At 45.0% G+C, this 21,536-nt stretch overlaps 2 protein-coding genes across 10 annotated transcripts in view; one reads left to right on the top strand and one right to left on the bottom strand.

The window, feature by feature from the left end:
- The window catches only part of CRB2 (crumbs cell polarity complex component 2), a 55,963-nt gene extending 42,785 nt beyond the window's left edge, over positions 1 to 13,178 (bottom strand). Inside the window, exons 1-2 of the mRNA XM_039561621.1 lie at positions 12,786 to 13,178; positions 5,723 to 5,786 (exon numbers count right to left, since the gene is read on the bottom strand). The gene's annotated coding sequence lies outside the window, so the exon portion shown is untranslated. The remainder of the gene's footprint in view (positions 1 to 5,722; positions 5,787 to 12,785) is intronic.
- Positions 13,179 to 13,538: 360 nt separating this feature from the next.
- The window catches only part of LOC104688381 (spermatid perinuclear RNA binding protein), a 60,015-nt gene continuing 52,017 nt past the window's right edge, over positions 13,539 to 21,536 (top strand). For 8 of the 9 annotated variants that reach the window (XM_039561639.1, XM_039561640.1, XM_039561634.1 and 5 more), the window contains exon 1: positions 13,933 to 13,984. The gene's annotated coding sequence lies outside the window, so the exon portion shown is untranslated. Of the gene's footprint in view, positions 13,561 to 13,932; positions 13,985 to 21,536 lie in introns of those variants that run through there. The other variant, XM_039561633.1, reaches the window with a different exon arrangement.

Here is a 21,536-nt window from a genome sequence, read left to right on the forward strand (position 1 = left end):
GAGCCCAATCATTATGTATGCTGGCACAGAGACTAACAGTTAATAAGGAACAAAACCAATAATGACAAGAAAAACTCACAATTTTTTGTGAAGTGTTGAGGAGAAGGAAGCAGACTACCCAGTGCTAAACACAACAGACATGCCTGGCCCTCACCACAAACCTTCACGAATGTCATGCAGTCTCACTCAGATGAGTATCTGACCAGGGCTGCTGTTGCAATTGCATTTCCACGGGGTTGGGAGGTTAGTGCTGCTCCCCAACTCCTCAGCAGCACCATCTACATAAGTGTCCTCCCCCTCTGCTCTGCCTCTGCAAACACAGGAACTGCCCCAACACCTGCCTCGACATGAGCAGCAATATGAACCCAGCAACTGCAAGTGCTTCAACTAAAGTCAATTGCTTAGGGAAAGGCAGCTCAAAAACAATTACATGCTGCTACAGGAAAAGTAAAACCTTCCACAATCCACACCACACTCTTTAAGGATCCCCTTTGGGAAACAGAATACTCCAAATTCTCCATCAGTGCAGAATCGTTAAGATCAGACCCTGCTGCTGAAGAACTGAGACACAGAGAACGGCACTACAAACCCATGGATACAGAAATGGGGTTTTCTGTACGTTCCTCACACTTGCAGTTTCTCCATCCTGTACCTTCCACCTGCAAGTGCATTTTCTCAGTCCTTGTTTCTCTATAGCACAAGTGTTCCCAAAGCAGAGGTAGGGACTGAAGTATGGAAACACATTGGCAAGCTCTCACTTCCCTGTCATATTGCACATTTTCCCAGTTTCAGTTTTTTACTGCATTATACAATGTCAGTATCATAAATGCAAGTATCAATTAATATACCATGAAGGAGCAGAGAAGCAGATTAATTCATCCCAGTTCAAAGGCTGGGAATAGTGGCTATTCATGGGACAACAGGTAGCAGTCAGAGCGCCAGGAGAAGCCAGACAGACCCCTAATTACTGCGTGACTTCTACACTTAGCATCTGACTCAAAAGCCCAAAGAAGCAATTAAAGACAGCCGGCAGTTACAGTAGGCTTTGGTTCATGCCAATGGAGAAGCTGCTCCTAGGGAGCTCTGTCCTTCCACATTCCAGCAAGTTGTGATGGTCACAAGATTGTCAAAGGTCAGAAAAACTATGGAGAGAGGGAATAAATCCTGAATAACAGCTGTTCAGTGAGTCAAAACCACTGGATCATGCAAGCTTTGAGGGAAATTTTATGTCATCTGTTCTGTCTTAGAGAGAAGAAAAGACGTGATGGCATTATTTTTTCACAGCAATGATACAAGCACAGAACAGCAAACAGATGGAGGTGTCATAACAAAGTGTGAAACACAAAAAAGAATAAAGTGAGACCCTCTGCTTGAGATGCTTGTGCTGTGAAATCCTGTCTGTAGTGACCTGTCAGAAAAATGCCTCAATTACTACAGGCTGGGATAAGCACAGGTACTTAACCTCAGAGACACAGGGTCTGACACCCCCAGGGATGGGCTGGGGATCCACACCACGGAGCAGGGCAGGTCCTGGCATGGGGCAGGGTGAGGGCTACAGCAGTACCACAGCAGACCCATGGCTTGGTGCTGGAAGCAGCCCTGGAATTAAACTGTTTGCAGGAGCATTCATGTAAATTCTGAGTAGTGGGGCTCTTGAGAGGTGCCAAGTGACAGAATAATGCTTTGGGTTGTTTGCTTCCAGGAGGAGAAAAAAAAAGGAAAGCACAGAAGAAAAGCATCCCCTATGTGGAAGGAACTAAATGTTACCGAGATAAAATGGAAAATGTTTAATATAGACTATCACTGACAATGTATCCCCATCACTACACATGCAAACAAGGTTTACCTGAGCAGTATGGCCCTTGAAGGACACTGTTTCATCTATAAAAGGTTTGGAGATGTTACAACTTAGTCTTTTTACCAGGAGATACTTTATTAAAATTGCTGTAAACAGTAACTTGTTCTAGCAAAGAAGAGGCTCCTCTTCCCATGAGCTTAAAAGGATGTTAGCCTTCAATTCTGTTTTTGAAGAATGTTTCAGATATTGATTTCTACCTCATACTCAACATAAGTTATGTTTTCTTCACAGTTCTGGTGCTCAGAGCAGAAAGCAACAACGTTTTCCTGAATCTCTAAACAGATCTCTTTTAACACCATGTTCTCTGCACAGATTTTCCCAATACTTCTCCATTCCATAACCCAGCAGCCGTAGCAAACCAAAGTATTTGGCAATACTGAATTACTCAAAGAAATCTGAGCCTTCTCTCTGTTCATAGGTCTCCCTCAGGGCCCTGAGTGGGTTGCAATAGCACAGACAGTTGCTCTAAATAGCTTGGATCCAAACACTCTACTCGATGGTGATTAAATATATAAAATGTTACACATCCAATATTTGAAGTGCAAAGGCCCAGGGCACCTCAGCAGTGCTTTCCACACAGAGCAATTATAGCACTGGAAGTACTGGAAATACCATCATGTGATCCAGTCACAAACTACTGATCTAAGAGAAGGAATCTAGAACAGAAAGGAACAGTGAGAAAGTTCAAGATGTATAATTGATGTTTTCCCTTTTAATTCCATGTGTAAGCCAGTCTTTGTTGCAGACCTGTATGAGAAAAGAGATGTTATACACACTCAGCTGCCACACAGACACTACTCCTAGGAAGTACAACAGTCTAGGCCATTCAAGGCAGAGATTTTTTGCTGTTACTGTGACATCTGTACCCTTCAAAAGTTAGGGTTTTTTACTTTGAAAAGGCTGTACTTTACAAAGATGCTGCCAACAGAGGAAGTGAATATCTGACACTGCAAATTAGTTAGACTTTGTCATATATTTGTACTTTTTTCTAATGGAATACTAATCCTGACAGTTGGCACTGATTAGTATTTTGGAAGTGGTTCTCAGGAGCTGCTGACTCACTGGGCCATGGTCCCCACTGTTTCAACAAACTACAGAAACAGGCAAAGCAAAAGGACAGACATGGCAAAACCCATCTATGGCTCATCAAGTAATTTAAATACATGAAAGTAAGTGTGGCTTTATAGTCCTTCAATTATGCATTGCATCTGAATTATGTATGGAGCAGAGGCACGCAGGAATTCTGGTGGAAGGAAGCAGCACAGTGCACTAGCGCTTCCTCCTAAGACAGGACTGTGCTCTGCACCAGGCTCTCTCCAGTTTAATGGAAGCCTGTCTTTCGCAGACATTTTGCATACCCATTCTCATGGCAAGGAGTTGTTTCATCCAGCTCAGCAATCCCCTGCTGCCCCCTCAGAGGAGCACATTTCCATTGCTGGTGAGCAAATACTTCCCCTAGATCCTGCTGTGCTCTTAGTGAGCCCAAGTACTCTTCAAGAATAATGTAATCCATAGGTACTTTAAACCTCTAAAACCTAACTTACTTAATGTCAAGTGTTTAAATACATCATGCCTCTCATATCAGTCAGTGGCTTTGTAATGTATTGCATTTGTCTAATCTGCAGTTTTACCATTCTGTTGACTGTAATGATTGTTTTTGCTACTCTGATTCAGTATTTACACCTTCACCATTTTTGTGAGGGACAGATATTAATTGCCTCTTATAATGCCATATAATCTGGCCGTAAGGTCCCTTGGAAAAAAAAGTCAACTTTAATCATTATATCATCATACCATTACCATTACTAACCATTATCCCAAGTTCTGCCATTGCTACCTGTAGTGGATCTATAATGAATGTGCACATACACAAATCATGCATGAATACAAAAACTCCATGTTCAGTCCTTAATTCCATACTCTTCTCTCCATTTACTTTTGTTTTCTATTTACTATTTTTCACTTTAAATGCACAGTTGTGTATTACACGTGAATAAATACAGACTATTTAGAGAAGTGATAGTGGATAAAGGATTAATCCTCTGAGACAGTTTTACAGGTTGGTCTGTCCTTATGCATTTCCCTAGCCAGACATCAACAAAGAACATCTCTCCACCTCCACCCTACCTCCTCCTTAGACTGTACCTTGCACTGGGCAAAACACTAAACCCTGCTCCCTGAAGCAAGTTTCATGCAGAAAACAGACACTGTCAACTTCAGATACAGCCCCACATACAAACTGACATTTGGTTTACGCTGGGAAAACTTCTGAAACTCCAGGCGTGATTTTGCAGAAGGAATATTTGTGCTTTTGTCTTTCCCTAAGGCACAATGACCTTCCCTTGAGCGGGAGCAGCGCAGCTCTGCAGCCAGCCCCGGCCCGGCACTGAGCTGCAGCTGCCACGCGGTGGCAGAGGTTGGGTACCGTCACCACAGCGCCGCTTCCTAGGAATGCACCGAGAACGCTTATTCTCTGCTCAAGGTGACTCTCAAGATGATTTCGTGCCTCCTCATTAATTACTATACGTATTTATAGACAAATAAAGAATTCAAACAAGCGTTTATACAATTAATCGCTTCGAGTTCTAGTGGAATAAACAGTATCAAACCAATTAATCAGCTTGGGGGCTTATGACAATTTAACACAATTTCATTTTTTTCTGTTCCCTCTCTGGTATCATGTCTCACACAAGAGTTAAAATGCCAAACACCAGCAGAGTTCTTTGTAACAGAAGGAGCATAAGGAGTTCTGAACCATCAACTATTTGCTTCAACTCACCATGAAGAGAAAATTGATTTGATGCAATAATCAAGTTAGGCTTGCTTCTACACCCCTCTCCCAAAGACATTGTGTCTAATCTTTAAGTATTCAGCTGATAATTCAATTACCAGCTTACTGAGAGCCACTACAAAAACACTGTATGCTACTCACTGCAATTTGGATCATGTGAATGTACAGTATTCCACACAAGGTGCTTCTGCTTTGTGAGACCTTGCCATCCTCCCACTTCAGAGGAAGCTGCATATTTTATCCTTTAAAGATGCTACAACAGCTATGACTCCATATAGCACATTCTCTGTATTTTTAGATCACACCAGGCCAACCAAACCCCTTTTCCCCTCTCTGCCACACCATTCATGAATCCGCTAATAATGCAGCACAGCTTTGTTCTGCCCTCAGTATTCTAGCCTTGCCTTCACACAGTTCGGCCCATTTCCTTTAATCAAACCCTGTACACTCTTCTGCTTTTCAAGTAATTAAGCACTCGAGCTGTGCTAATGCATCTTTTCATTTGCAGTTCTCCCTGGGTTTGCTCCATGCAGCACAGCACCCAGCTTTAAGCCAGGTGTGCAATGTCCTGGGCAGGGCTGTGGGAGCAGCCCCAGCCCCACACATCGAGCCCTTCCTGCCGAGCACAGCCCCGGCACTGAGAGCCCCAGAGAGGCCCCTGCCGTGACAATGCCAGGGACTGGCACGGTGCTTAATGAGCCACACACCACGGCCCTGCCACACTGACAGTCTGGCACTGGTGCTTGTGGAGGTTTTTTAACCCCAAATTTCCATCACCTTTCTAATCGTAAAGCACCTGAACTAACCAAGAGTCAGCTCTGAGAAAACAGGATGAATGATTTAAAGCACTTTTGCAAAAAGAAAACAAAAGCCAAACACGTGGATGCCTTTCAAGGCCAGCATGACAAATCTTCTGCATAGAAAAAAAAATTGAGAAGATCACACTACACTTGCTTAGGAATCATTTTGCCTTTACAGGATCTGAATAGGAATATTCATGCTGTGTTCTAATAAAAATGGACGTGGAACTACAAAGTGAGAAAAGAGCAATTTGCAGGATAGAGCTCACTCACAAATTGCAGGAACAGGTCACAATGAAGAATCTTCTGCTGTCAGTCCTTTCCAAGTTTCAGACTTCTGCAGAAACAAAATAGAAGATCCAATAAATTAAAATGTTTGTGAATTTTAAAAAAGCCTATAATCCCATCCTAGGTACTTCTACTCTTCCCCTTTAAATTTTCCACAGAACACTGTTTTTGTAGCTGCCAGTTCTGTGACCTTGCTGGAAGTGGCCAAGCCAGAGATCAATTAGTGAGCACAGAAGAGAGGAGCAGCTTTGCCTTCATCACGCTGTCCCTTGGGAGGAGGGCAGATCGTTATCCAGCAGGAGTGCTAGCACAGGTTGGGACTAACTGAAGATGCACAGTGCAGCAAAACCAAAAGGAAATGGGAGAATCTCTTTTTTCCTTTGGCTGTCACATTTTACATTTCCCCATAATTTAAAAATACTTTAATTTTCCAGTTAACAAAACCTTGTTACACTAAACGGTATCTACAACAAACACACCATGCTGGCTTCAAACACATAAATTATGAAGCAAGCCCTCTAAACCCTCAGGAAATCCCCACTGTCCCCCATTTCAGAGCCAGGACAAACTAAAGCACAGAAGAATTTAGAGATTTTAGTGTTACACACTACAAACCACAGTGACAGAGAAGGCTAAAAGTCCCAGCAGCTGAGCTTCCAGGTCCCTAGCAAAGGGCCTCAACTGCTGAATGCCTTCAGAACACAACTGGGGGGCTTTCCACTAAGGACACAACTGCTGCCTGATATACAGCTGTGCTCTCAGGACTGCATGAACCCCAGCTCTTCAGTATTTAAATGAGTACATAAATATTTCACATAAAACTTAGCCTAAAATAAGCCACCTGCCTGGTTACTACAGCATTACTGCAGTCTGTCTGCTTGCCTTAATTTGCAGGCAACTATAATTCTGCTTGTGAGACACACTATTCCTTAAGCCCTCCCAGAAAAAAACCTGAGAGATCAATTGTCCTTAAATAAGTAATTAGAACAGCTGAAATAATTTAGGCCATCAGAGAACAAGAAGGATAAATAAAAAGTTATAGCTCTGTGAACACTTGCATCTAATAGAATTTTTGCATTTATTTAACTGATAGAAAGGCTGAACACCAGAGCATGAGGCAGAACTGCTGCACAGCTTCTGTAACAGGAAAGCCGAATAGGATGGCACTACATGCCCACATTAAAATTATTTGGCAGGTTAATTAAAACAAAAAAAACCAACCAGGATACAAGATACACCAACAGTGCTCAACTTCCCACTCCTAATGCAAGCAAACTTAGAGCAAAGATTTGACAGGAAGCTTCTAATTTAAGGCAGGAAGCCAAGAAAACATTCTGTGTAAAGAGGCATTTCTACACTCACAGATGTGCTACACTAAACATGGGAAAGTACATGTAAAATATACTCTCCCCAAAATACAGGTACAATTCTGTTCAAATGCCTAATCTGACCATTTTGGACTGGCATTGGGGCAAGTAGACCCTGGGAGATCCTTTACTGGTAAATGCTCATCACAAGGATAACTACTTGTCCAAACATTTGGGCTGTCCAGGAAACCATCTTTACAGACTGGGCTCAATTTTCCCTTCAAGAGAAATCTGATACACTTCAAAATTGATAGTCAGCATTGCAGTCTCCATACCTCCTACGACACAGGCATCCAAATCTTTCTCAGTGTTTCAGCAGACACACAGCTCATTTGCTAGTCACAGCTCACTGACATCTCCAGCTACTAAATATCCACATTTAGATAACATTTTGGCATATCAAAGTTGATGAAATTTTGAGGTACATGCCTAAAGTCTGGAATATGACTTGTATCTGCTGCAGATCTGTTTTCCATTTATCACATTATGTGACAAAACTAGTTAGCTCAGCAGCAGCTCCATGGGTACACAGAGTAAAGAGTCTCAAATATGGAAAGGTTACTTCTAGTTTGTGCAGTGTGAGGGGACAGCACATCATCACGGAGGAGATGAAGCAGACTGCAAAGAGTCCTCAGTGCTGGTCAACACCCATTTGTCACATGCAGGGTACAGGGTACTGACCTTCTCTATCTGCTCTGGAGCTTCAGCCACTTGGAGATGAACCAACAAGAGGCTGACAATCTGCTCTGAGCCACGTTCTTTGTTGGGTTTGCGTACTGGCACACTCAGGAAACACTCTCACCAGCTTCAGCAAGGTCAGTTTTATCCCAAGGGTACAGCTTGGGAGCAGTTTCCAAATGCCATTGAATTCTGGCTCTAGTATCACAAAATTTTTGATGAAGTTATAACGCTACTTCATTATAACCAAAATTCTCATTATAGCAAGATTTGTAGACCGCATTTCTGACCACAGTTCAAAGTGAGACAATTACGGTTATTCCTAAGAGTTCTCCACTGTCTGTTGATGAAAAATTAATCTTGGTAAAGCTTTTTTTTAAAAAGATTATTATAACTGCTGCTAGCTGCACTCAAACAAACTCTGATTCAAGTTCTAGGCTTCAGGGTCATTGATAGACACTCAGCTACTGCTGCCACCAAAAAAATACTGATTACCAAGACAGAAACAGATATGGGAAGGAGAAAACATGCAGTTAAAAAACCAAAGAGGGAAGAAACCAAACCCACTGAAAACAAAAAAATTTCATACCAGAAACAGACTGAAAACAGAAAGGAAATTAGCATTTAGGAATGAAAAAGCCTATTCACTGTTGATGTTAAATACAACACCCGGGGAGAGAGAAGCTGGGTTTATTTTTGATAGCAGCATAAACATTAAGGATAAGCCAAAAGCATTTAGAAAATATGGGTGCAGTACAAAGGCTCATGTGATGAGAGCTGTTTTGCTTTTAATCTTGACCTGGAAAACCTCTTGTATGACAGAGCCTCTTTTCAGTGGAGTCAGTCCTGCCTAGTTGCTCTGCCTATTAGTGATAAAAAGGCCACCCAAGTTGTTTCTGCTTTGGAACGATGGCAGGTTTTCAATCTTAAACTTCAAAGCAAAAGAAAAAAACCCACCCTAACATATCTGTCTAAGGACCTGCACCAAACTCCTGTCATCCCTTATCTGGTCCAATCACACTCTTCCCTAAAACAACAATCCTTACAACTGTATCCCTGTTTTTCTAGAAAGGACGTACATATACCCCCAAATATTTATCTACTTGCCACTGATATAAATGGAAATACTTATCTCATCTTGATATGAGATAAACATATACCATGTCCTACCCACAAATGGAAAAAAGAGCTCATTTCCAAATTGATTCAGCATGTCTGCAAGCCCAGTAACACAGAAGTGCAAACCATATCAACCACAATCATTGGGAGTGCTCAGCAATCAGAGAATCCCATCTCAAATGTGTATTACAAAGACTGAAAACTGTGAAGCTCTGTGGAGTTCAGTCCTGCTTTAGATGTCTGTTCACACAGTCCAGGCGTGTCCAGAGAGCAGAGCTGCAGACCAGTGCTTGGTCTTTGCAACTTCACCCTCCTAAATTGCGTGCGTAACTTGTTGCATATGATACTGCCAGCCCCATGGGCTCAGTGACAACGGACCCTAGAACTTTCTTTCTGTCCCTTTTCCCCCACAGCCCACACAGCAGAGATGCCCTGCAAACAGCTGCTGTCCTCCATTCCCATGAGCACAACAGGCAAAAGCACTTTCATCCACAACAAAAATGTTGAAGTCCAGATGAAGTACCAACACTCCACGTTGATATGTCATGTTACAGATCAGGACACTTCACATGACCACTTAGGGCATCACCTTAATTAGAAACTGTAATTAAATGCCCAGTGAAGGTTGGTAATATCATTTGCTTCCAGGCCTTCTTATTTCACGAGGAATGCTCTGTTGGCTCAGATCAATTCTCCCATGGAGCCTGGTTCTGTCCCTCAAAGCTATGTTTACTGCTATGAGTTTTGTCATGGCCACCAGAAGAAAAGTTTTACATATTCAGCAGTTGCCAGATGGGGTGAGAACACAACCAGAGCACTGAGGGCAGCACTACACAACAACTGAGCTGTCAGGAATGCCGAGCTGCGCTGCACTCTGTCCTAAACAGTACCTATTAAAATAAGATGAAAGCACTTGTGTTTACAAATGGGTCAGGAAGCTGCTGGCCTGCAGGTCACTACAGACACTGCCCTCGGGCTGGCTCTGGCCAAAGCAGGTAAGTGTGGGATGGTGTGACAGGGCCACACCACAGGGGCTGGCAGGTGAGTGCTGCCTTGCTTGAGAGCAATTCACGCACTGGTTTAAGGAACACTCTGTACCACAACTCTGCAAAGCTGAGACACCTCAAACAAGAAAGTGAAATCAGAAAATTAACAAGTAGAGCACCACATATTGAGACATGCATTCTTTTTTTTAACCTAGACCTTTGTTGTTTTTAATAATTGATATAAAGTAACAGATGACTCACTAATTGCACTTCTAAATTGTAACCCAACCTGGAATCAATCACACATGGCATAACTTCTATTCTTATTTGAAGCTAAATCCACCACAGTGCCTGCAGTAGCCTCTCTAATAATTGCATTAGTCATAACCTGAAAGTATTTCCCATTTCCTTAGTTCCAGTTTTGCTTGCTTTTCAAGCTGATCCTCATCCCTGTCGCTTAAAAGATCTCTGAAATGTTACCCTGCAGAGCCTGCTCTGGGACTTGAGGAGCTCTGTGCAACATTTCGTGGTGTGAATCCTCCTCTCCTGGTGACTAATTTTCCTCCAGTACTATTTTATCTCCTTTGCTCTAGCTCAAAGTCAGAGAATCATTCAGGGTTGCAACAGATATTAGCAAGCACTGTGTAAAACTTGGTAAAGAGCTAGGTACACAAATGACTCCCAGCATAAATCATATCATCTTCTGTTTTGCAGCATAAATTCTCAATTTTCAAGTATCCTCTACACTGGATACTTACCTGCTTGATTCTCTCCCTTCTATGCCTGAGAGACACTTTAAAATAAAAATTAATACAGGTCTTCTAAGCATTTTTCAAAATAAAACTCTTTGCTATATCAATCTTATGAGACTAATTTCCCATGTAAACACAGCTTTTGCTATGAAGATTTTTAAAAGACATGCACAGAAAGTTATTTTTTGCAATTCAAAGTCTGTCCTCGGCTATCTTTGCACAAATCCCATTAACTTTAGGATATGTCTAAAGGCAGAATTTGAAACCCATAAAGAACTGGGTCACCGGACAATGGTAAGTCTCAAACAGAGATTTCTGAGTTATAACACGAAAAAAAATCCCTCTTCCCTGGGGCACTACATGAGCATTCCCACTTGTCTGTAAACAACACCAAACACTTGAAATTTGACAGGCTGCATTTCATCCTTGCTCACTTAGGGGTTTCCCCTGTCCTGTAGCTAATGGCCACTTAGTCCTTAGTGTAGCATTTGGGGCTGACACCACACCCCTCAGTGCCCATCCCATGGGGCTGCCCCACTGCACAGCTCAGCACCTGCCTCACTCCAACCTTAACACTGGCACCCACCAGCAACTTCTTGTAGAGGGCCCCTTGTTTGTCTCAGGGATGCAGGTGACATTCAAGAACACATGACAATGTCTGAACTATTTCTATGAAAAAATCTGTAGGAAACACACATTATTTCCATTGTCGTTATACATTTTAAAAAATAATTTTTTCTATGCCAGTATTTTGTCCCAAGAAAGAGCACAATTATCATTAATTACTTCAACTTTCATCAAGGTAACTCTTAATTCCATGTTGCTTTTGGCACAGTTCAATCCCCATACTTTATTGACTATACTTAGAGCTATAAATTCAATTTTCTTCCTTTTTATTCCATGAAGCCTAAAGACAGATGTTAACTTCTTTTCCAAGCCTCAGATGTTCTTTTCCTTGTTAAATGTATATCCTTGTACTGCAGCGCCAAAGCTCTTCCAATCCCCTGTACCCTAAATTAATCCATCAATCCCCTTTCCTCTGTGTTTCTGCCCTTGGCAAATCATTAGCCCAAGGGAGAACTCAACAGAAAAATTCAAGATTTCACTCAGACCACAGCTGAAAACATTTCTTCTACCTCTGCAATAACTTCATTACCTGAGGTGCCATCTCTTGCAGATTTTTCCCTCCTCACTACGTTTCCAGCTGCCCTGCACAGCCATTCATTTCACTGGGATGGGAAGCTGCCCCTTCCCATCCTGCCATCCCCCCCAGCATCCTTTCTCCAGGCTGTATGTGTGCTGTGTCTCTATTTGATGCAATCAATATCAAATAAAACCGTTCTCACACTGAGTCCTTGGACCAGTCCTTGATTTCCAGCTATTATCTTCTGCCTCTTTTCAAGGCCCACACTAATATTTTAAGGTCACACAGGAGATTTGGATAAATTCATTCATTGCTTTGAAATCTCTCAATTTGAGACATGAAAGCAGTAACTGAGATTCCTCATATTTGTTTCTCCTTTCAATCCTCAAACAGGACAAGATAAAAGTCTGTTACAAAGGCAGAGCAATGTCTGACTGTTCAGAACCAGGGTGACACTTCAGCCACAGGCTTGCAAAGCAGTATACAAAATGTAAGTCTAATTGGAACAAGGTGGACCTCTTCCTACATGTAAAGTTATTAATGCACACGTGCTTTCTACTTCCACTCTAACGCTGAAATCACTCTTTTGAATGAAAGTTACTGTTTCACTTCAGCACCACAAATCTCCTGATCCTACAGCCTTTGGCCAAAGTCCCCTCAGGGGCTGCTTCAGCACAGCACGTTGTGTACTGATTATTTTGGAATAGAGCTCCCCAGTCAGCAGTCTTTCATCTTCACAGCCTGTATAAAATCAGTTTTGAAAAGTATAAAAAGTGATATTGAATACGATTGCCATGCACTTGCATGCTGAAAGCTGAGTTCGAAAAGGCACTTAACCTAGAAAATCTGGCAGAAATTTTGAAGCACTCAAGTGACTATATTGGCCATTGAAGTGTTGAAGCACATGGAATGCTGAAGGATTATGAAGTTCTATAACTGTTCTATGTAACACACATACAAAGAAGAAAGAAAATCCCGTCAGACTCAACTCTCTCCTCATACTTAAAGGTTCTGCTTGTCAGGGCTGCTCTGGAGTGCGATGAACATCAGCTTCGGGAGCTCTCTCCACCTCCACTGCAGTGCCCATCTACAACAGCCACCTGTCTGGGACTGGGAAGAATTATTGCAGGGAGCTTAAAACTAAACCCATTAGTCTTGATTTCTAGAAGAGAAAGGTGGAAATCATTGACCACCACACTCCTTGTGGAGCCCAACCTGCCCAAACACAGCATGAAGATGCCTTGATTTGTCCTCAGCCACTGAGGATTCCACAAGGAGCTCAACCGCTCACATGGAAACCCTATTCCCCAACTCAATTTAGGAACCTGCTCTTTCTGCACTGCTTCGGATTTGGCAGCGGGATATTAATCCCACCAAGGCCGCGCGCTGCGTGAGGGGCCGAGGCCCTGCCGCACCCCTGCCCTGGCCCCCTCCCCTCAGCCCTACCCCCGGGCCCGCCCGGCGCGCCCCCCTCAGCCGGCGGGGCCGAGGCTGCCGGCGCTATTCACGCTCGTGGCCGGGGCCGTCGCAGGGCCGGGGCCGCCCCGTTGCCGGTGCCCGCCGCGGAGCTCCGAGCGCGACCGGGGCCGGGCCGGCCCGGCCCTCACACACCTGCCCGGCCCCCGCCCTCAGCGCTGCGCACTCTGCGCCCGGCACGCTCGCGCCTACGCCGTTTGCGCAGCGGGAGCCCTCAGGTGCGGCGCTCGCGCTGACGACATTACGGAGAGTCCGTAACACACACCGACCTCTCGGGGCTCTACGCAAGCGGCGTTTCCAGGTGCGGCTCGGCCGCTCCCGTCCCGCGCGGCCGCGGCGCGCTCCGAGCAGCAGCGCCGCTCCCCAGGCGAAAGGCGGGACCGCGCGGGCTGCGCGGGGAGCAGCGGCCGCAGGTGGGGAGTCGCGCGGGGCCGAGCCGCCCTACGTCGATTCCGTAAGGCTGCGCCGGCCTGCAGGAAACGACAGGGTCCGTGGCGCTACGGAGCTAGCGCAGGGCGGCGCGGCGCCCCGTACGCAGTTGGCGTAGGGCGCTCTCAGGTGCAGGGAAGGGGCGGGCGCGCGTTGCCCGGCAGCCGCAGCCTATGGGGGCGCGGGGCGCGGTCACGTGCGCAGCCCCGCTCGGCGCTGCGGAGCCGGAGGAGCCGGACGGGGCCGCGGAGCCGGGACGGGGCCGCGGGGCAGCGCCGGGGCCGGCGCCGAGCGGGGTGAGGAGGGCGGGCGGCGGGGAGGGGTCGGGGCGGCGGGCGGCCCGTCCCCGGGCACCGCTCCTCCCACTGCACCGGGCACTGCGGGCAGGAGGCAAGGGCAGGACACGGCGCGGGGGGCGGCGCGGGGGGGGGGCGCTGCTGCGCGCGCGGAGGGGCGCGGTGGGGCGGGAGGGCTCCGCGCCCCGAGGGGCCGCGGGCGGGGGCGGTGGGGAGGGGTGAGGGGCTCGGCGGGGAGGGGTGAGGGGCTCGGCGGCGCCATGCTCGGCGGCGGGGCGCGTTACTTGCTCGTGGGGCGCGCACCTGTCGGCGGGGCGCGATACCTGTCCGCGGGGCGCGCAGGTGGCGGCGGGGCTGGGGCGCAGCCGGCCCGGTGTGCGCGGTGTCCCCGGGCGGTCCCGGCCAGGTGCGGGCTGCGCTGCGCTGCGCTGGGCGGCTCCCGCCGGGGCTCGGGGCTCGGCCCGAAGTTCGCTCCGGCGCGGTCGGTGCAGCGCCCTCCGCGCCCCGGCCCCGCGGGGCAGCCGCCTCCCTCCGGGCCCCGGGCAGGCTCCTCCTGGGTCTGAGCACACTCATCAGTGTTATGGTCCATGGTTTGTTTGGGTTTTTTTTCCTCTTTCATTCTGTATTTGCTTTGCACTGGATTTTGTAATCATTAACCTACTATTCCTTCTGGAAGTGAGAGCGTGAAAGGGATAACCAGGGAGTCACATGCCTGCCACCGAGTACAGCAAAACTTGAGTTTTGAGTCAAAGTAGAAAAATGCATTATCTGGCTAAATGTCTTATTATTTATTTACGTGGCTCTGAAAATGGTGCCTTGTGATTTACAGAAAGAACAGTGGAGCATTCCAAGCGGCTCCTGCACAGGGTATGGCAGAAGAGAAAACTTATAACATGGGGGGTCCTAGATATGTTGGAATTAATTTTTTTCTATATTCGTGTCCTCTAGTTTGTTAACAGTTTTAAAAAGTTTTATTGTACTTTGTCGTGACAGCTCAGAAATGCTAAGTGTGGTTAAAACAAAGAAAGAATTAAGTGGGGATTATTGTCAGGAATATTTCAGATGTCCAGTTCCAAAACATGTTTATGAAACTGTAAGTTAATTAAAATAGCTGGGCTATTTAACTTAAATTAAAATAGTTGTGTGTTCTAACAAACATTTGAAGCCTGGCCTTCTAGGGTAAAGACAGAAAATTAAAATAATTTCCTCCATTCATGCAGAATACTTTAACATCTTTAGAAAGAATGGAGAAGAAAGGACTGTTTGCAAACTTAGTCTAGTTTCCTTTGATTTTTAAAGACATGGTAACCATTTTTGAGACCCAAAGGAAGCAGCAGTGGTGGCAGAGAGGAAGGAAGGAAGGAGTATGGAGCAGTGCTGTCTACTTGGAGGGGAGGCCTTAAAACAAAACTTTTGGAATGGGAAGAGAGGAAGGCCTGGCAGTGTCTCTGGAGAGGTTGCATTGCTGTATTCCTGTATTTGCTCAAGGTCGTTGTTCAGTCTCTGAAGAGCAAAAGCGTTTTCCAAGAATTTAACCAGCCCACCTCTTCCATGGAAGGTGTACAAGCTGGGTTGTAGTTATTTCCTGCCAGTGTAGAGAGGAAGGAGAAATTTGTGTCAGCAAACTGCAGCTGGCTGTAGCTTCTCCTTAATTCCTGGTCATTTTTAGGAAGTTAGACTTGTCTCTGGAAGTTCTTGGCATGTATAATTTTCTTCTGTCTGAAGCTTTCCAACCATTTTCCTTTGCTTCACGTTGTGTAGAAAGCAGGGAGAGATGTGGAAAAGAGCGGGTAGGATGGCTAATAGCGAGGGTTTAATGTTTTCAGTTCTCTGTTCCTCAGAATCCCATGATTGATGGTGCCAGTCTGGTGCTGCCTTGGCATTTGTCGTTTGAAGAGAATCTTTAGTCTTGCTAGTTTGGTTAGTCCCGGTTTTATAAAGGGGCTTTATTTGCACAGGCTGTTCATCCAGACTCGTTGTTTCGGCTGAACTATTGGCAGTATTTTTCATCTCTGCACAAAGAAGATGCTGATAAAGCACCAGTTCTTGCTCTGTGTGGTTGACAGGCTACACATGAGGTGGAAATCTAGGACTTGATTTCTTGGGGAACTGGAGAAAGATTCCATGTAGAAATACTTGTGCGTTGGGGTTGGGGGAGCCCCAGGGGTAACTGGTAGCAATGTTGCTGAGGAAGTGACCAAATCCAGCTTTGCGGTTTGTCCTGGAAGGAATTTCAGACAGCTGATTTCAAACCAAAGGTTCAGAGTAAATGAGAAGACAGGAAGCAGTTGGAAAGGTACAACAGAAGATGGCATAAGGCAAGCCATGCCAGGCCTAAACATGAGAGAAGTAGCTTAAACTCTGGTGGATATGTGGGTTTTGGTGACCCTTGTTTCTGACTTGTACACCATTTTTCCGTGGATGTTCATTCAGAATGCAATGCTTAAGGTCACAGAGCTCTCTTCTTTTGAAGCCCCTCTGTTAATGTTCCTCAAAAGCCTGTGGGTGGACTGAGATTTTTTTTTTTTTGAACTGTGAAATCTTGTTTGGAAATAAAAAAAATGTAAAAAAAAAGTAGTCTAAGAAGCTGCTTCATGTTGTGAAAAAGCTCACTGTAGAATCATAAAAGCTGCAGTTTTTCCACATTGCTTTGTAGCTTGGCATGTAAATAGAGCTCTTTGAAGAGCATATCCATGGCTGGAGAGGGGGAGAGGGAAAGGTTCTGGCTGGTTAACAAGCTTCTGAGTGTGTGAAAAGCCACCGTGAACATGCTTGGTGAGGTGTCTGTTAAAACATGGAAGTCTGTCCTGGGCTGGGGTGAGGTACATACACCTAGAAGTGGCCAATCTGTCGAAGTGTAAGTATGGAAATGGTAGAACAGTGGCAGTTTGTGTATTTTACAGACTGGGCTGGGTGAGGGGAGCGCTTGGGGCAGGTGGGAGGGAGGTCCTGGGATGTTCTGGCTGCTGAGGGAGATGCTGGGGGGATGAGGATGCAGAGGGTCTGTCTGCACCTCCTTGGGCTCACCTCCAGCTCTTGCTGAGTTTGGGTTTATGGTGCCTCTCACCGTGCCAACAGCAGATTTCAGCATGTTGGGGTCTGCACCTTACTTTGTACTGGGGTGGGGAGAGCGAGGACTTTTCTGAGATCAGCCACATGAGGAGCACTTGGCTGGTGCGGTGTGCTGGATTTGCTGTAGCCCAGCAGTATTGGCAAGTGAAGATTGCTTTGCTACTGAATATGCTGCAGTGAGGAAATCAAAAGGAAAATTCTTGTTTAAAGCAATATGAAAAAAGTGTTAGAGATTTAAAGAGCAGAAGAATGCAAGTCTCAAACCCTTCTGTAGAAACCATAGTTTGACAACGTTTGTTGTACTTGCAGCGTGATTTGACAAACAGAAACTTTGTACTTGATGTTTAAGGAGGGAGAAGCCTTACCTGAAAGCTATTACTGGTATCTTTTGTTAAAAGCAGTAATTGTTACAAGCGACAAGGCCGAAGACAGTATTTTTTTCCAGTTGTACTTCTGCAGTTCTTGGCATTTGTGTAGTTTTTCCTTCTTATGTGCAAGTTTTTCACTGAGCACTGATGACAGAAAACAGTGTCACAGTTTGTGTCTGTGTCAGCTCACAGAGGGACAGTGTTCCTATTTAACTTCTTTGAAAACCTCAATTCATGTCCCTTAACAAAAAAGCTGCAGAGGAATTCTTATGAATGATATAAGTGAGTAAACATCTTGCACTTTGGATTTTTAGACTTTATTTGTAGCTATATTACCTTATGTTCTGGTCCTCTCACTCTGGTCATTATGGAATAGGAGGGGACAGAATTCTTGGAGCCCACTCCCCGTTGGTCTGTTGCCTTGTGCTCCTAGTTCTGCTTTGCAATGCACATCCTGACCTTTCTGCTCATTTCCTGTGCAGTGTCAGAATGTGGACGAGGTGCTGGCTATAGAAGCCCCAGAACAAATTCAGGGTATGTCATTTGTTCTGCTGTTGGTGAAGGGTATGTAAAGCATGGCCCTGGGCTGCTCTGTCCTTCCTCCGCTGCTAAACCCAAGAACTCTGGGACTAACCCAAGGCTGGATTTTCCATGCAGCTGAGCCAGGCTGCTGTATCTCTGGGCCACCTGCACATCTGCCCATTGGCTTCTCAAGTAATAAAGACCAGGAATTAATTAGTAAACCCTATGCCCTTGTGGTCTTATGTCGTTGATTTTTCTATAACTATGCAAAACTTTATGACTTGTCTGTAGTAAAATATTGTCATAACCTGCTGGTAACTTAAAGGTGTAAGTGGAGGTTGAAGAGCAATAATCTTATGAAATCCATTTTAGGGATCTTTTGGATTGTGGAAACTTAAGTGATCCTGCCACATGTGTTGATTTACATTAGTTCCCTTACGCTGTGGTTTGGTGTGCTATTTAAGAGCCCTAAGATGCTACTGGTGATTGACATAACAAAATGTAAATTATATGCTGTTTTCCTAAGGTCTAATTTATCTGTCGTAAGGTTTGTGTACCAACAGTACTGAGATCTTCTTACAATAATGTTTCTCTTTCAAGTAATGCCTACACAGGGGAATTAAATTACCCTTAATTGTATGCTTAAAAAGAAAATAAAATTGGGGTGTGTATGGCTATGCCAGTAAATTATATTTTGCTGTTTCTTGTTCTTTTTGTGCATTTAGTTTAAATTGTCTTTATTGAAAAATGTAATGTTTGAGTATCTGGTTGGGAAGAACAGTCTTACTCGTGGGTAGCTGTGAGATATCACAAAACTTGAAGAAATCTTATAAACCAGAATTCATTTAAAGGAGAACTTGGCATTTGGCTTGGGAGTAAATGAACTCAATGGTGAGAAACTGGTGTTGCCCCATAGAAATTGCCCCCCAGTAGGAGCAGAAAAGGGCAGGCTGAGTTTAAGGCCTTGTACTTTTCTCTTTTTCTTCTGATTCTTGGGAGGGAGGACACTTTGACTGAACACATTTCTTGTTTGACTTGCAACACAGGAGACTGGAGTATTGGCACAGCATCTTAAGTGTTGGGCCCTCAAGAGTCTTTAGTATTCTCTGAGCCACAGGGATGATGTTCCACGGGGAAATGTCCCTCCGGAGCTATTGGACTGAGTTGATAATGACCCTAAACCAGATGTTCTCTAATGTCACTTCTCAGCCATCAGGATATGCCCTGTGGAAAGGCTGGCACAGCCCACAGGTGTGTGGGAAACCCCACAACCCCTGTGTAGCTGGTTTGTGCTTCCAGAAATGAGCTTTGGCAAAACACTCCCTCAAGAGGCTGAGGAGGCCTGAGGCTGTGGGCAGGGGCTTTTTGGGCACACAGCACCTAATTCCTTCCAGCAAGATTCTGCCAAAAAATGGTTTACCATAATTCCACGGACATTGTGAAATTAATACATCCTTTTTAGTCTCTATTTTAAAGGGGATGGGTCCCATAACAGGATTATGGTAAGTCATGGTTGATCTTGAAGGAGGCATAAAAATTTTCTTCGCTTGTTGTAGGGCTTTCGTGTTTTTTGGTTACGGTGTAGCAGGCAAAGCATGGTTCCCAATTTAACCCTCTCCATAAACATGGTATCTCTCTTCATAACATGAACTGACATGAAATCATAAATATGATATCTTGCTTGCTAAAGAGACTGTACAAAATTCAGCAGGAAACAAGCTGACATGCTGCGCTCCACTGAATTTAGGTACCATTGTTGAAACAGGTGATGTTTTAAAATTGCCAGCTGGTATATACCTGAATAAAGGTGTTTGATTTACAAGGTCTTTTTACAGCCTGCTTAGCAAGACACTGATCAGTTGGACCAAACACATCACCTGGAGACTGGGTAAAGGCCTGCAGTCAGGACAGTATGAATAGATCCATTCAACAAACAAATTACAACTTGTATTAAAGAGAGAATAAAAGGCACTTGAGTTAGCTGCCCCATGGCAGTCAGCTGGTGCTGTGTTTCTGATAGAGTTCGGAGCATGATCATCAAGGGTCCAGTGGTGGCACCCTGTGTGGGTAAGGTCCATGGGACTGGGCTGCGGATGTTTTTGTTAACCATAAAACAAATAACATCAGTGAACGTGGAAGTGCCGACTAACGCAGGTTTAATCAGTTTTGAAGCTGAATGCACATAACAGCTATTTATGTGATGTTCATTCCCTGGCCATGGTGGCAGTGGCCCAACCTGCGTGGCTGATTTTCCCAGCTGAGGCAGCTGTGTGATGTTCTGACAGGTGTGACTGATGCTGGGGCTGGCTGAAGACAGCCATATCCCAGTATGAAGACAAGGAGAACAGTTAGTAATTTATTCCTGTTTTTGATACAGATGTGCTGAAAGGGGCAGGTGTTTGCATATAGAAACTTGTTCTTTTTCTCCAGGTATGGGGGCTGAGTTTGCTCTGTGACCCTCCTTGTGCTTTTCTACTTTTTCTTTTCTGCTCTGCCTGATTGCTGTGTCTTATGTGACAATCTGGAGGGATTTGCTGTAATGGAAGAACCTCTGGAATAGAAGGGGGAGCTGTAGGTGTACAGGCTGTGACTCCAGGGAGTGAAGTACTGGAGAATAGACGCAGCCACTGGAAAGCTGGGGGCTGTGGTATGATGGAACAAGTAGAGAACATGGATCTCCAAGTAGGATACTTGACAGGATTTCAAGGAAACAGATACAGAGACTTAGAACATTTGGATTTCTACTGCTCTTCCAATCACAATCTCTTCCCCTTTGCTCTAACAGCTGGTGTAGCTCAACAGAAGATAAGGGGAAAACATAAATGTCCAAGAACTGATTTCTCCCCACCTCTGCTTTGAAGGATGCCTTTTCCATGTCATAGGCTCTTAGTGACTGTCATCTTTTCAGAGAGCTTAAACTGTTTGGTGAGCAGTTACTCTGTGTCCTAATGCTTCATGATCTCTTGATTCGATGTCTAGGTAATTGGACTTGGCAAATAGATTAGGGCTTCTTTGGTTACCCAGTCATGCTGCCCAAGTCTTCAATCATGCAGAGACTTAATCTGTTCCTTTAAAGTGCTCAGCTGTGCCATTTGGGTGACCCTAAAGAGCATCACCGGGGCTGAACTGCAGTGTGTGGTAAGCAGGGATGGGACGTAGGAGAACTGGGAGCGCTCCTTCCAAAACTGGAAATGGGTGAAACTCTTCAACAGCAGGCACTGAGCAACACTGTGTTCCAGTGAAGAATGTCTGGTAATTAACCTGCAAGTATTGATTAGGGCAGCATTTGGCCCCTTTTTGGGTTCTGCCACTGACTTACCACACAATTTCATTTCTTCATGTCTCAGGTTCCCCCTATAAAGATCTGAAATGTTTTCCTGTCTCACAAAAACTGTTATTTTAAAACCAGTAAGAAATGTATTCTGGTAAATATGGTGACAAGTGTTCTAGAAAAGCCAGGAAGAAAGGCAAATACTGGGAAAGTGGGGGGGGAGACAAAACTGATAACTTCTTTGCTTCTGGTGGGTGAGGGTGAAATTGGTGACTGCCAAAAATATGAGCTCAGAGAAGTAGCTTGTTCTGCTCTGAGC

Source organism: Corvus cornix, chromosome 17 (assembly GCF_000738735.6).
Source record: "Corvus cornix cornix isolate S_Up_H32 chromosome 17, ASM73873v5, whole genome shotgun sequence".
NCBI classification, from domain to species: domain Eukaryota; kingdom Metazoa; phylum Chordata; class Aves; order Passeriformes; family Corvidae; genus Corvus; species Corvus cornix.